The sequence below is a fragment of the Crocodylus siamensis genome, chromosome 15 (genome assembly GCF_052110815.1).
Source record: "Crocodylus siamensis isolate JL-2025a chromosome 15, ASM5211081v1, whole genome shotgun sequence".
NCBI lineage: Eukaryota > Metazoa > Chordata > Crocodylia > Crocodylidae > Crocodylus > Crocodylus siamensis.
In genome coordinates, this window is record NC_143409.1 from 51,995,295 (window position 1) to 52,008,384 (window position 13,090).

Genomic DNA, 13,090 nt, shown 5'->3' on the forward strand with positions numbered 1-13,090 from the left:
TTTAGGAAGTCACAAACTGTGGACCCCTGTCTCCCCTTCCCTGCTCCTATTATCTGTCCAAGCTGAGGAGCAAAGAGAAAGGTAGGGGGTCCTTTTTCCCCCGGTGAAAACTTGGTGGTAAGATACTCGAGGCCTTGTGAACACAATCTCATGGACTTCCAGCGGAGCTAATACTTGAAGGTCATCAGGTGCCTTTTCAAAAGTCTACCCTTAAATACGTTCAGCTAGACTCTTTTTGGGGATGGAAGGAAACAGTCTTCCCTAGGTGTGATATCACTTTTTTTTTTTTTTCTTTTCCATGGTTAATAAGATTTCAGTGCTGATGTCTGTGTGTGTGAAAGTCTGTCAAACTTGTTTCTGCCCAAAACTGGGATTTTTAAGTGAAGCTTTATGTAAAAAGTGTTTGGCATTTTTTTGGAGAGCTAAACCTTGATATGAAAACACTCCTTGGAGCCTGTGCGTTACATTTCCTTCATGTAGTCTCTTTCCTCTCAGAGCCTACCTGCCTAGGAAAATGTTTCTATGTCCTTTTTATAGTCAGGGGATATTGTTAAATTATAGGAGTGCATGTGAGGTACCGTGGGAGGTGCAGCTGAGTTGTAAGGAGAATGGGCGTAAGAAGGAAAAACTACCTGCAGCACCCTAGAAGCACCATGACTGTACTTTTGATTGCAAACTATTGACTTTGTGACCAATTTCATCAGGGGTTGATTGGGATGGGGGAGGGAGAATCAAAGGAGGGTGGTAGATGCCTTGGGCAGAACATGCTTTGTTGTGACATTGTCTCTAGGAAGAAGGGGAATTTGCCTTTGAAACACACATTTCTTCCTGTTGCTCAGAAGCCATCTTGAAGAACCAGGATGTGATGAAGACTCTGATGGCAGAGCTGATGAACAGCATGAAGGCCATGGAGGAGAAAGTCGTCCACTTGGAGCAGGAAATGAGTCTGGTCACTCGGCTCACCCAGGAGCTCAGTGAAGTAGGAGATGATGACTGGGCTTGAGGATGTTTAGTTGGGCACAAAACTAACAGCCCTGACCCTTGTGCCTGAGTCCTGATGGCCTTTCATAACTATAACATGCCTTGGCTGTTTCCCGTAAATATTTCTAACTTCTGTTTGTATGTTGGAGAGCTTGTCAGAAGGACCTAGGGAGAAGGCAGTCGCTTACTGCACCTTCAGAGTGTGAGGCTTTTTATTATTCTTTTTTCAGAAGCACTTATATTAATAGACTAAATTATTCTTTCCTTAGTTGTATTAAAGTTTCAGAATACAAATGTCTTTGTCCCCTGCACCAGTATATTTAAAGGGGTTTTTTTGGCAATTGCATTTCAGTCAGTTGTTGCTCTCTTTCTTTCTTATCCCCCTCCCCTATCTGTCAGTATATCTGAAAGGATTCCCTGGCACATCTCTTCTCAAAGCAAAGCTTATTAATATAGGACCTGAGGCTGGAAAAGCCTTTGTATTTACTGATATCAACATCTTGAAACTGATCTGCTCCTTGACTTGCTTACTGTCTCTCTGTACAAATATTTGGGTATATATTGGAGATACAGTAGGCTGTGCTGAAGCAGTACTCTTTCCCTCCCTCCCCCCACCCCCGTGCTCTTCTGACATGTTTGTAACTAATATAGGAGACCATACTCTTTTGCCTTAAAGGATACTACTTATTGAGGTGTGTTCAACTTCTGTCCAGTAAAGGTGCCTACAGGTGAATAACTGCAAAAAGCGCAGGCCAACAATGGTTCACAGTTAGCTGCCTTCATTTTTAATACTTTAAGGCTCCAAAAAGGAAACCATTTGAAATCCACTTTCTTCAGAATAAGAAGAAGAATGTATTGTTTTGAAATGAACAGTTCTTTCATTTTGCCACTGCACAAAAAGTGAATTCAAGGACACTGACACACGGTATTGTAATCTACACCTGTTGCATCTCCATTGTTTTAGGACTTAATCTAGTAGAAGACTTCAGTGCAAGTGCTACAGTTTGAGTTGAGGTGATCCAGAAAGCCCTTGTCTAGCTGTCAGCAAACCTTGGTAACCCCAAACTTCACTAGACACCTCAGTTTGACTTCCAAGTTCCCCTTGCTCCTAGACTACTGCATATGGCCAGAACTGCCTCACCATGTGTGGCTTGGCCCCTGTGCTCTACTTTATTAGATTCAGATTTGTCCCCCAAAGCTTTTCCCCAGGTAGCTTGAGAGGCTTAATCCAAAGGGTGTTCCAAGAGTAAGCCTAGTTCAGACTGGATCAATGCCCCCTTCTCCTGCGGATGGGTTAGCTTAAACTTTCTCCTGTGGTGGATTTCAGATGTACATCTGCTTCCTCTTAATGGCTTGCCTTATCCACGAGCCCTATAGGTTATGCTGAGTGCGAACAGCTTCCGTGTCCTATTAGTTTGTGCCACTAGGCAACAAAGAATTCAAGGTTCATTGAGCAGTGCAGAGCAAGCAGGAGAGAGGCCGACTGGAGCCTTGTGGTCTGAGCGCTCACCTTGAGAGGGGTGGAGGGAGAGAGGTCTGAGTTCTGTTCTGGTCTTGTACTGTAACCATTTACTGTGAAATATCCCATGCTTTCCCCCTGCAATCAGCATAAGGACTTCATGCTGAGTTGTTTTTTTGTTGTTGTACATAAGAAGGAAGGTTTACAGCAGTATCTCCAAGTTGGCACCCCGTTATCTGAAGTTGAAGCATGTTCAACTGCCTGTCATGGAGCACCTTGTGATCTGTTACTAGCAGGAGCCTGAGTGGCAGCCAGTTAGGCAAAGCGGCTTGATTGGGGAGCAGGGCCCAGCTGTGCTGTATAAAAGCTGAGCCCTGAACTGCAAAGAGGCAGCAGTTTGCTGCTGCAGCCAAAGGAACAGCACTCAGCTGAGCTGCCGCTCATGGAATACATCCCTTTCAGGTAAGAGCTGGGGCTATGGGGAAGGAAGAGGCCCCATGTTTCTGGGCATGACAAAAAAAACACACCTTGCTGGGGACAGATGGCCTGGTGGGGCTGTCCATGGCAGGACAGTCCCCCAGAAATGCCCAACCAGTTACTGCCTGAGTGAAAGGTGAGTATGGGGTGCCTGTTAACCCCAGCCCCACATCCCTGGTGGGTGAGATTGAGTCTGGGCTCCCACTGCTCACCAAGAGTACTGAGGCAGGGCCCAGGTCGGTGGAGGGACCTGTGCCCAGACTGTGGTGGAGGTCTGAGGCTGTATATAGGAGCTGGTGTGAAGTTGGAAGGGGGTTGGGCCCTGAGCCTTGGGGAGCTATTAAGGAAGCTCCTAGGGCCAGGGATAAAGGATTGCCCAGGGAGGGCTTGGGGGACAGGGCTTGGAGCCCTGATCCCAGAGGTGGGCTTGGAGCTGAGAGAGAACCCAGAGTGAGGGTGCTGGGACCATGAGCTCAGATGGGGAAGGTTGGAGTCATATACATAGGCCCTTGTCATCAGGGCAGTTAAATTGGCAACCTTTACATTGGCAGCCTCCTCGCCTGATTTAACATCTGATCATTAGTAACATCAAGGCAAGGCTGGCACTAAGACAAGTGGATGGGCCTACATTTAGACTGGCCACAGGATGCCTGTCTGTTACACAGCCCTCTCTGATTTTTACAATTTGGGAATAAAAAAAAAGCATTGATACAAATACCCATAAACTGATAATGTGAATCTCTGTGGATTTCAAGTTGGCAGAGAGTATTGCCAAGTTGGCAGACTTTGTAGCTTAAGGGTAGACTGGGTAGTTGGAGAATTTTCAACCTTTATTGTTCATTGTCTTGCTGCCTCTGATTGCTTGATGTGAACTTCCATCCTAGGTGAGAAAAATTGGTTTAGCAGTTAATGTATTAGACAGCACACCTAAATCACACCTTTGACTGGCATGATCTAGCCAAGCGATTCTCAACTTGGGTGCCTTGAGAGCCTTTCAGGAGTCTTGTGGGGTACCATGTGACATTAGCGCTGTTTGGTGTACAAACTAACTTGCAAGACAAACCCAGAGACTTCCATAAGGAATCCATAGTGTCAAACACATTCTGACCTGCTGTAGTCTTTCTGAGTTCGTTGTAACAGTATTGCTCTATTTTTGGGGGGAAAAAAAATCAAGTGACAACTAAGAGCTGGCATTTGCAGGTGTCTTGAGTCTAATAAGGTTGAGAACCCCTGAACTAGTATGTGCCTCAGTTTTCCCTCCCTGTTTCTTACTAGTGTAAGACAAAATCCCTCAATGAATGAGACCCTTCAACATTTAAGCAGTAAACTGGAGGTAAGTACATAGCCAGTGTGGATAAGGGGTTTTTTTTGTAGTAAGTGCTTCATAAGAACCAATTCCTGAGGATTCCTGTGCTCCATCAAAGATTGGCATCGCCCAAATTTGGGTCTCATGGCAATATTTACATATCTGAGAAGCAGAAGGTGAGTTTTGGGGCAGGTGAGGAAGCTATTTTGGCCATATGTGTATACCAGGCTTATAAATAAACACAATTAAAAATACAGCTTAGACTTGGAATCCAGTTAACTAAATACCTCACATTGCATTGACTTTAATCATCTTTGGCTTAATGCCACATTTATGTTATGGGCCTGATTTTTGGAGATGTATATTGATGGTAGTAGATCTGTGCAAATAACTAGGTGTTGTTTCGTATCCCGCCCTGGCTCCTTTCCTTCCCAATATCAAAACCTTGGCCTGACCCAAAATCAAAATATTTACAATTTTTTTTCCAGCAAGCTGGGGGGGAAAAGAGTTTCATAGTTTCTAGGGTCGGAAGGGACCTGAGCAGATCATCGAGTCCGACCCCCTGCCATGGCAGGAAAGAGTACTGGGGTCAAACGACCCCAGCAAGGTGTACATCTAACCTCCTCTTAAAGACCCTCAGGGTAGGAGCCACCACCACTTTTCTTGGATTGAACAAAAATATTATTGACGTTTTACTGAACATTTTTTTTTCCTTATGATTATTATAAAATTAAAGGTTAAAACAAATATCACTCCAAAAATGAAAAGTACTTTGTTTAAAAATATCTAAATGACATGTTTCAAATGAAGCTTATTTCCTACCTATGGGGACTTTTTACCATTTTGTACCATCTATTCTTTTCCCAGAGCCTGACGAAGGGACTTTGATCCCAAAAGCTTGCAGAAAAGGACAATTTTCTTGCAATTTTCCAGTTGGTCTAACAAAAGGTATCATTTTGGAACCAAGAGTTCTAGTTTTTTATACATCTTGAATGATATGTTTTGATTTTTCAGAATTTTTTTTGTGGGGGGGGGGAGGGGTAATGGAAACAACCTGGCAAGTTCATCCTGTATCTGAAAATTGTTTTTAAGCAACATTGGGGGATGGACCCAATTGATCTTGCAAGGTACCTTCCAACCCTAATGTCTGTGTGTCTGCACTTTTTCAGCTCAAATGTTAATCTGGTTTTAAAAGAATAGCACTTAGTGGGACTTTTAAAAGCACCCAAGAAGGTTCTGTGTCAATATGAAAACTGAAATCAGAGTGCTTTAATAAGCATCTAACCACATGAAGTGCTTTAGAAAAGTCTTTTACAAAGCTCTGGAAATAGAAGCCTAAATATTATTTAAAAAAGCAGGCCCTAATGACTGGTTTTGCATGCATGGATTGTTTTTCACATGTGGATAACTTTTAGAGCAATGAGGCCCTGGTTTGTAACTAGGCCCTTAAGCAATTGCACAATGCATGTATAATAATAGTATTTCCAAGGTGCCCTTGCTCGTATCATTTTGTGTTCCCACAGTACCATATGTAGAGACATGGACCTACTGGCTGCTGAATGGAAACAGGCCAAAAGGGCCTCCACCAAAGTTTTTATTTTACGGACGTTCCACATTTGAAGACTTTTACATCTAGTTTGGATCAGTCTTTCTGTAGAAGATGTTCAGATTGATATGAACCGTGGTGGTTTTTTGCTTTCCTCTGTAATGGAGGGATTGTTGGGGCAGCCCTTTACCTGGGATACCTCTAGTCTAGGTATATGAACAACCTTTTAGTGCAGTTCCTGCTGGTATGGCATGTGGTGCCCTCAGCCACGTTGAAGTCAGACATGTACTAGGTTAACCAAGTCACACTTTTTCAGGCCTATGCTTTTTTGTAGCTGATTAGAGTGTGAATAAATCCTGGCTACCATCTGTGTTGGGAGTGGTCTTCTATTCCCCCCTCAAGGCAGCAAAGGGACTGATCTAGCTAGGTGGCCAGACCTCAGATAAGGGGAATGAGAAGAGGAAACAGCCTGTGGCAGGTCCTCAGGGACTTGTAGTTGCAGGACTGGTTGGGAACACTTAAGGCATGGACACATGACGACACGGTGATGTAATCCTGTCTTTACGCCAGCATAAACAAGGGGCGGTTGTACAGCATATAGCTTGTGGCCCAGGATCTAGTGTAATCTACTTGAATCTGCTTTAGAATTGCCCCAAGGGGGAAAATGTGGTAGAATTGCCATAGTGGAAGCACTATGTATCTGCAGTTCTCCCAGTGTAGGTGTTGGTTATAAGCAAATGGGTACTTTGTGGCTGAAAGCTTGTCTAACATGCCTCCCAGCTACACACTTGAGGCAACAGAAGATGTCACTGAACAAATCTTACTTCTCTGGATCCTCATGTAATATTCTGGATCCTCATGTAATATATACAGGGGTACAAGACGGCCATAAATCACACCAATGTGAATCTGTCTCATTCATGGCCACGCTATGCTGCCCAGGACATTCCTCCAGCCACAAGTCTGTGCTCGGAGGAGATGGAGAACCTCCAGGTTCAGTACTGGTGGGAGTAGTCCTGAGAGGGGTAGTGGACTTAATTCTCAACCAGCCTTTACCTGACACTGGGGTGAGATGCGGGGGCTGCTTGGCTCTTCTGGCTGGGGCCTACAGCGCACAGCACAGTCACGAGGAGTCACCAAGCATGGCTGCTTCTCCTCTGCCTTCAGCTGTACTAGACCACAATTAGCTGGAGGTGGCCTGCTACTGCCTCCTGCCCCAGGCCACGTGGTAGAGTGGATATGCTGGATGGTACCAACACACTGTTTCTTGGAGTCCCCACATAAGCTCCACAATGGGCAGGGTGGGCTAAGCTAAGCTGCACCTTTCCCACCTGTGTGGGTGGGGTGCTGGCAAGGCTCCTCTTGCCCATGGCTCCCAAGAGCTGTCCCCGAAGCTCCTCTCACAGGGGGCAGTGGTAGGAGTGCTTGTCCATGCAGGTGTGCCAGTATTGGGCCTGGTGGGTGCGGCAGGCAAAGGTCTTCCTGCAGTGGGGCAGGCACAGGGATGCTGCCTGGTGTGGGTGCCCTGGTGCTTGGCTGGGTCAGAGTGGATGCCCGTGCTGGCTGCAGTCAGGGCAGGTGTCGGTTTATTCCTTGGAGTGCATGCACTGGTTGCCAGCACCTCTGAGCTTGCCTGGGAGCTCCATGTGCACTGGGGGCAGTGGTATGGGCACCAGAGGAGACTGGTGCCACCTTAGGGGGGCATGTGCCCCCCCCCAATCAGTCCTGCCAACTGGGGGGGTACCCATGTGGCTGATCCTGCCAACTGGCAAGGGCTGATCACTGCAGCTGCTTCCAGGAGTGGCTGCAGTGATCGGCTGGCCCTTGCAGGGCGGGCACCAGTGCTCCCTCCTGCCCATCAGCTAAGTGGTAAGCATGGCCTGTCAGGGGGTGCATGTGCACCCCCTACATGTTGCTACTGATGGGCAGCCCCCAGTGTGGGCCATGTGGTGCTGGCCTAAGTGCCCTGGCTGGGTTAAGTACTGTCTGCAGCCAGGGCAGGTATAGGGGCACTTGCCTGCTTGGTTCTCTGGTGGGTGCTGAGGGCCAAGCAACAGGCGATGGCTTCCCTATACTCAAGGCCTGGGTAGCACTTCTCCCACTGTCCAGGGGTCCTCAGCAAAGCTTTCCCTGTACACAGTGCCTTCCTCCCTTATACCAGGGCCCTTGGGCAGAGGGGACATCTGTAAACCTCCCCCTTGGGAAGCAGGTCTGTCCCCTCTCCCCTGGCAAGCATGTGGGCTGTCATGCCCCTGGCTGGCTTCTGCTAATGTTATTTTCCAACCAATGAGTTTTTTTCATCCTATACCAGAGGTAGTAGGTGAAATTTGTCTGGTGATGGACTCTCCATGCAGGAGAGGGAGGGAGCTGGGAAAGGGAGAAATAAACAAGGCGAACCTCTAGGTTAAAGCCAGATCTCCCTTTGGGCTATAACAGGTCCAGGTTGGTTCTAAACAAGCCAGCAGCATCCTTAGCACAGGGAAGGGGTCTGAGGCAGTGATTTCTACCCCCCCCCCTCCCAGAACCATGTTAAGAGCTGGTCACCATGGCTGAAAGCTGATCAGGCTGTCGTGCCCACACTGGGCAGCCCATCGGGTGTACTGATCACTATGGATTAAGAAGGGAGCTCAGATGGGGCAGGAGCCAGCTTCCGCTACAGGCAAATGAAGGTGGAGCCCCTTATACAGGCACTGCTGTAGCATGGCCTGGGCAGAGGTGGAGGGAGCCAGCTTGGTGGGGGTGCCTGCAGACAGGTTAATCCCATGACTCAGGCAGGCTGGGACTGGGGGAGAGAGGTGCTGTGAAAGTGGGGAGAGCCAGGCTTCAGTGTCAGGCAGTGCTTCTGCCCCCTTGATCTCTGCGGTTCTGGTTTTACACGAGAGCCAGGCTCTGGACTTTGCCAGGCACTGTGCGCAGAGTGGGCACCCAAGCAGCTCTGATCACAGGCAACCCCCACCCCTCCCCCCAGCTTGGGGAAATGCCCCCTGCTTGTTTTGCTGGGACCCGATCCCATGATCCAGGCCCAGGAAAACTCCCCCTCCCACCTGGGGCAGCCAGATCCCAGGGCTCCCCACTTGCAGGCTCTTGGGCTTCACCATCAGAGGCAGGAGCTAAGCAGGCAGAAACCACGAGTCCCTCATCTTCTCTGAAGGGACCCCAGCCGCCCCACCCCACAGTGTAGAACAGCTGCGGTGGTGGTCCAGGGACAGGGGGAGCATAGAGAAGTAGGGCTGGAAGGGACCTCCCTGCTTACCAGGCCTCTAGTGGCAAGTCACAGCTGTGCAGGTAGTTTCTGGACTAGAGGTAAGACTGCTTCACATGCCAAGCTATGGCTAAGCTGATCAACATTTGCATTGCTCACAGTGGAAGGTGTACCAAGGCCCTAAGAGGGGGGTTAATAGGGTCTTTGGTGGGTTTGGTCCTGTGGGCAGGGACCAGGTCTGTGCTGGGATATAGTGACAAGGCATGTCTCTAACCAAGTCCGCATGTCTGTGTGGAAAGGCAGCTTGCAGGGAGCTGGGTTGTGACTTGGGCTGAAAACATCCCAAATCACCCTTTTTGCTTGCAAAATGCTGCACAGCCAGCAGTGAGGAGCCGGCCCTGCAGCCTCTCCCTGCATTCCACTCATGTGGGGCTTTTGGTCCGCTGATATGTCCTCCACAGGAGGTTTATATTGAGCAGATTCTTTTTGGGATTGGGTGGTGGAACCGGAGCGTGCTCCATCCACTCCATGCATTGACCTGGTATCACAGTGCTTCCAGGACCGGTGCAAAAAAAAAAAAAAAAAATGTCCTTGCTGCTAGCTCAGGCTGAGAAGGAGCTGGGGAGCAGTTTTTATAGTACACCCCTTTGTTAATGCTTATTCCCAGGAGCAGCCCAGAGCACAAGGCCCTGGTGAGCTGTGTGAGGCAGGGGAAGCGAGTCGGAGCACACAGGATCTCCCGCTGCTGCCCTGTGAGGAGTGGGAATCTCCTGAAGTGGGGGAGCAGCCAAACCAACTTGGGCTTTTACATGAGCGGACCCCTGCTGTGGACTTGGCAGGAGAGGCCACACAGGGCCCATGCTTCAAGGGCAAGCGGCTTGCTGTGCTGAATCCCTTGAATTCCAGCTAGCCCGGATACAGGCAGCCCGTGGGGACAGGGAACAACCCAAACAAGGAGAGCTCCATCGCATTGCACTAACCCACCAGGAGAGACGGTCTCTGCCCCAACTGAGATCCAGAAGTCCATTGTGCCCAGCACAGCATGGGGACATAACCAAGAATTTTGTCATGGACCCGTACAATCATTCTTGTTGCAGAGGCAAGATACATGGCAATGGGCACTAAGTACCAGAGTGGGCCATCACCGAGGTCTCTGACTCTGTGCCCTCAAGGCAGGCTTCTGAGTCCTTTTACTTGGAGTTAGGACATAAGGCAGGTGAGTACTTGCTCCAGTGCAACTTTCATTGGCTTTGTGCACCAGTGCGAGTTATATTACTGGTGCAGTTATACCAAAACATCTCATTCAGTGTGCTATTATTACTGTGCCTAACCATTGCATGTTGGGGAACACATAATAGCTTGTTCACCTAGAGCAAACAAATATCCCAGGTTTGGATGTGGACAGATGACCCCCAATACTGCTGAAACAAGGTATAATTTCCTCCCTGATTCTTTCAAGTAATCCTCCATCAGATCAAGTAACCCAAACCCAGGTTAGAGGGTGCATCTTCTGTCCTCTCCTACATGCTGGTGTTAAAGTTATGTCCTGATCTATTTAAAATAAATTTTTCCTACTATTTAAGTTGGTCTAATAAAAGATATGAGATTCACCTCAAGAACTTTGCCTATCTGCCACCAAAGGTACCCATCTGCCTCTCTTAACTCCCCCTAAATATTTGGCCCATATAAGTCAACAATCTCCTCCTCCGAAGAGTTTATCACCTAGAAGGCAAGGCAAGACAGATGGATGAAGCAAATGACTATAGTAAGCAGGGGCTCAGAGAGAGAAATCAAGTCAGTTGTGCTCAGTTTTAGCCAGCTAGTAGCAGTGATTGTAGTGACAGACTGCAGCACCCTGGCTGTATCACAGCAGAGGTGAGCCTTGGGAAGGGAAAGCAGCAGTGGCTTAATGGTCCATTAGATTCATACAAAATAGGGGGAGGGTTTTTGCAAGAAAAGTCTATTTTGTCAAGAAAAAACATCTATCAAAAATAATTTTTTTTCACATAATTGTAACCAGCGCTGCTCTCGGGATCTGTTTATATTGGCTCTCTATCTCTCTTCATGTCTACTGATCTACTATTGCCATATCCATCTGTCCTTCTCTACATATGCAGTTCTTTTCTTCCCCTAGCCGTTTATCCATCTGTCTCTCACACTTAATGCTTTATCTATTTCTATATCTGTCTGTTTATCCAGCTGTAAATCTATTGATCTGTCCAGCCCAGTCTTCATCAATCTGTCCATCTTCACCGAATTTGTAGGCAACCGTAGACCCTCTGAATCCAAGCGTACGTGTAAGAAGCCTAGTCAGGTGCCTGCTGAATCTGCTTGTGGCTGACAAACCCAGTTTAAGAGTGATGCAACTTGTTACAAGTTTCACAGATGCATGTGTTGTCTGAGTTGGAGGCCAACTTTACAGCATGCTGTGTTCTTCTTTCTCATTTTGCTTCCATCCTCGAGATCAAAGCTGCTTTCTACTGAGCTGCGCCCAGTGCCAGATGTTCCCTCCAGATTGGAAGTGGTTCTGCACACTCTTCCCAGCTTTCTACATTGGTGTTGAACTCCATATCATTTTTGCACATATTATGGTACAATCATAGAAGATGAACCCCACTTTCTATTCCACAGCCATCCTGAATCTTGCTGTATAAAATGTTTTTAGGGGTATGGTCTCCTCCCATTCTCCTGACAGAGCTGAACCATCACAACCTGCTGTTCTTGATGGTGGTTTCTAAGTGTGTCAGTCCTGTGCACTCCAGCACTGGCATTTTGTCTTCCCACTTCATTTTCAGGATCTTGCACAGGAAACTCGTGGAAGCTGTAAACTTCTGATGTGCCTAGCACATGCACTCCACGTTTCTGAACCATACAGCAGGGACAGCAGCATGCAAGTCTCATAGATTCACATCTTAACAACAAATTTTCAATTAAAGTAATTCCGTGCACGTTTCTGTAACAACCCTAAATTCCTAGCTGCTTTTCCAATTCTGTTAGTTCAGTCTGAAGATCAAGATTCCTGGTGATCCCAGAACCCAAGTAGCAAATCTGTTGATGCCGCCGCCAAGAGATTTACCCTCCAGAGTGATGTCAGGCAGTGGTTCTTCCACCCCTTGGTGCATGATCACAGTTGTCTTGAGACTAATTGTCAGCCCAAAGCTCTTGCATGTGGCAGAAAATCTGCTCAAGAGATTTTGCAGGAAAGATTCACTGTGGGCACCAAGGCGGTGTCATCTGCAAACAGGAAATCTCAGAACCAGCTCATTCACCCTGGGTTTTGCTCTGAACTTTGTGATGTCAAAGTCTCTATCTCATCTTCACTTGAATACTCACTGACTATGTTTTGATCTCTCCAAGTCCCTTATCTAACTGTGTCTCCACCCCTATATCCGTCTGCCTGTCTATTCATACATACCTCACTATCTCTTGCACATCAAGAAGAAGGCCAATGTGGTGCCGATCTTCAAGAAAGGGAGGAGAGTGGATCCGGCTAACTACAGGCCCATTAGCCTGACTTCTATCCTGGGGAAGATCTTAGAAAAGTTTATTAAGGAGGCCATCCTTGATGGACTGGCCCAGGCTAACATCCTAAGGGATAGCCAGCATGGGTTTGTTGCGGGTAGGTCTTATTTGACCAATCTCATTTCCTTCTATGACCGGGTGACCTATCACCTGGACGAGGGAGAAGAGATTGATGTCATATATCTTGACTTCAAAAAAGCTTTTGATCTGGTATTCCATGATCACCTCTTGGCCAAACTGGCCAGTTGTGGCCTTGGCTCCACCATGATCCACTGGCTGGGAAATTGGCTCTGTGGTCAGACCCAGAGGGTTGTGATTGATGGCAGTCACTCATCGTGGTGCCCTGTGACCAGTGGGGTCCCTCAAGGCTCTGTCCTGAGACCCATACTGTTCAACATCTTCATTAACAATGTGGATACTGGAGTCAGGAGTGGACTGGCCAAGTTCACCGATGACACCAAACTTTGGGGCAAAGCATCCACGCCAGAAGATAGGCAGGTGATCCTGGCTGACCTGGACAAGCTCAGCAAATGGGCAGACGAGAACCTGATGGTGTTTAACACCAAAAAATGCAAGGTTCTCCACCTTGGGAGGAAA

The 13,090-nt window shown here is 47.7% G+C and overlaps 1 protein-coding gene across 7 annotated transcripts in view; it reads left to right on the forward strand.

The window, feature by feature from the left end:
* Positions 1 to 13,090, forward strand: part of LOC149852803 (uncharacterized) — a 29,123-nt gene that overhangs the window by 3,658 nt on the left and 12,375 nt on the right. For 6 of the 7 annotated variants that reach the window (XM_090029731.1, XM_090029729.1, XM_090029730.1 and 3 more), the window contains 2 exons: positions 840 to 5,171; positions 10,069 to 10,187. The gene's annotated coding sequence lies outside the window, so the exon portion shown is untranslated. Of the gene's footprint in view, positions 1 to 839; positions 5,172 to 8,782; positions 10,188 to 13,090 lie in introns of those variants that run through there. The other variant, XM_090029734.1, reaches the window with a different exon arrangement.